The sequence below is a fragment of the Dermacentor albipictus genome, unplaced genomic scaffold (assembly GCF_038994185.2).
Source record: "Dermacentor albipictus isolate Rhodes 1998 colony unplaced genomic scaffold, USDA_Dalb.pri_finalv2 scaffold_91, whole genome shotgun sequence".
Lineage (NCBI taxonomy): Eukaryota > Metazoa > Arthropoda > Arachnida > Ixodida > Ixodidae > Dermacentor > Dermacentor albipictus.
The window spans coordinates 190,986-193,655 of record NW_027225645.1 but is presented as its reverse complement, the minus strand read 5'-3'; the positions used below and the strand labels follow the sequence as shown (position 1 = coordinate 193,655).

At 51.2% G+C, this 2,670-nt stretch overlaps 1 non-coding gene across 1 annotated transcript; it reads right to left on the bottom strand.

The window, feature by feature from the left end:
* Nucleotides 1–1,623: 1,623 nt before the first annotated feature.
* Nucleotides 1,624–1,812, bottom strand: LOC139053334 (U2 spliceosomal RNA). Its single transcript, XR_011510415.1, has one exon. It is a non-coding gene; the product is annotated as a U2 spliceosomal RNA (small nuclear RNA).
* Nucleotides 1,813–2,670: the final 858 nt, after the last annotated feature.

Below are 2,670 nucleotides of genomic sequence, written 5' to 3'. Positions count from 1 at the left end.
CTGCTTGAATGTGCCGACCACGCGTCACGGGTCGCGTATAGAGCCAACGTTTGGCAAGAACGCGTCTAGCACAACCGATCGCGGTTGCGATAACCCATCGTTGGTAGCGAAAAAAAGAAAGAAAGAAAAAAAAAACACCTACCCGCAGCTTGTTAGCAGTAACCGTAAATGTGGTTCTAAATATAGGTTCGCTGGTCACTGAAACTTTCTCATAACGCACACCACTGTAGTCCAAAAAGAACAAAGCACGCACAATGGATATGATACAGCCGTCACCGCATGATTTCGCGTTTTCCTTATTGCATTACTTTCGTGGGCATGCGCGCTAGGGCCACGCAGGCCAGGAGGCAAGGGGAAAAATAAATAAGAAATGATACGCGATCCTCAGCATTGACTTGGCTGATGTGGCACTCGCATTTATGTTCTTTACCTTAGGCGAGCGCAACGCGCCAACTGAACTCCAATTTCCCATAACGGAAATTCGTATTTGGCCATTTGGTTGTATTTTTGGCTGATGTTCGCGTTTTTCGCCCGAGCATGCGCTTCACTGCGCCGCTCGTTGCCCCTTCAATGCGGCTTCACTGCCCTGCAGGCGTGTTCTGCGTCAAGCCGAACCACCAGGCAAAAAGCCTGGGCGCCGCCATCTTGTTGAGAGCGGCGCCGGGGACACAATCGCGCCTAGCTCATTGAGTTTTCCCCCAAAACTGAACGAAATAGCCTTATTTAAATGAGAAAGATGCCGCGAGTGCCGCAACGAAGGACCTTAAGGATTACCGAAGGGTAACTGAGGGCGACGCGACGAGCTTTGGAAAGAAGAATGATGGGTGTAGCGCTACGGGGGATAAGAATAGAGCAGATTCGGGGGGTGAGCGAACAAACGCGAGCTAATGACACCTTAGTTTAAACCAAGAAAAAGAAATGGGCGTGCGCAGGGCATGCAATGTGGGGGGAAGATCATCAATTAAGGGTTACCGACTGAATTCCAAGAGAAGGGAAGCGTAGCACGGGGTGGCGGAAATTTAGGAGGGCAGATTAGATTAGGAAGGGCGCAGGCACTAGACGGCGACCGTGACCGGGCTTACACGTGACCGGGGTGCTTGGAGAATAATGGGAGAGGTCTTTGCCCTGCAGTGGTCGTAGCCAGCAGGATGATGATGACGAAAAGGTAGCAACAGGTATTCATAACATACAGGTTGGAAAGCTGAGGCACCTCTGAACCCTTGAATATATTTCGCCACACTTGGCCATACGACAAGTTTGTTTTCGAGGCGCTCGGTCCCACTGCAGCGAAAATGTTGCCGGAAATCGGGCACTCCATTTTTGTTTCATAGGGAACCTTTCTTCCACTAGGGCAGCGGATTTTCGCAGGGCGAGCTTGCTGTCGTTTACGGATCAAAGCGATAGTGAACTCCAAAATGCAGTGTTGGCTTTGAGTGGGACTTACATTGATTGCAAAACCCACGGCTAATCACCCTTCCCCCCCCCCCCCAAGTGGCTCATTACAGCAGACAATCGTTCAGAAACACCGGCATCGTTGCGTATAGTATGGGAATGGTGCGTGTCACGTGAGTGCTCGCTTCGAGCTTGTGTTCTTCATTTTGATTGAATGAAGTCTCACCTAAGTGAGCGGGGGCCGATCCCGGAGGTAGTGCAATACCGGGCCGACCTGCGGCGGAGGTGAAGCAGGCTTCAAGCACTCCGCCAACTTCCAAAAATAGGTTTAATATCGTGGGTCCATATAGAACCCGTATCAGATATTAAGCTGATAAGAACAGAGTTTTTATTCATGCTAGTTACAGAACATCAAAAAATACAAGTTACAGAACCAAGGAGAAAACGAATAAAAGGTGTATAATCTAAAAACGCAAACAAATGGCTAAAAAAACTAGTTAGTGGTGTTAGTAATAAAAGACTAAAACTGTAAAGGTGTAAAACAGTGCAAAAAATGGCGCTTCTCTAAAAACATAAGATCATTAAGAGGTGCCGACATGGGCTCTAAAAATCTTTGTAGAGGCGCTTATTGTGTCACTGATGCACAGGCGTTTAAGTGTCCGTAGGTATGACCTACTGCACAGCCTGCGCATCACCCGGTCGTTCCCCACATCCCAGCTGCCAAGGCAGCCGACGACCACCGCGTCCACCGTCACACGCTGGAACCGCCGGAGGAGATGACGCTGTACAGGGGCGTACTTCTCCTCCTTAGCCTTCCGGGCGTCCTGGAACGCCTGCAGCCTGTTCTCGAAAGGGCAGCAGACGTCCAGGATGAGTGCCTCCTCTCCACGGGCCAGTACCAGGTCGGGCTTGAGTGATGTGTTGCCTACGACCTGGTTCTCCGCAATGACTGTAAACCGACCCAAAGCAGCCTTTTTTATTCTGGCGACGATGGTGTTATGGCGCTCCGTCATGGCCCGGCTCTGCCGCATGCAATGGCAAAGTACATGCGGCAGTGTCTCCTCCCCATACCCGCAGCGTCTGCATCTTTTGTCCGCCGCGGGTGCCCAGAGTCTTGTGGCGTTGAGGGGGAGGAGATTTAGTCGGGCTCGATGAATGAAGCGCCAGTCGATGAAATGGGTGTAGCGGCCGGACCTCATGAAGTGTGAGTTTGCCGGGTCGGCCGCCACACACACCATCGCCTTGCCCTGGTTCGGTTTGTCTTGCAGAGATTGGTCC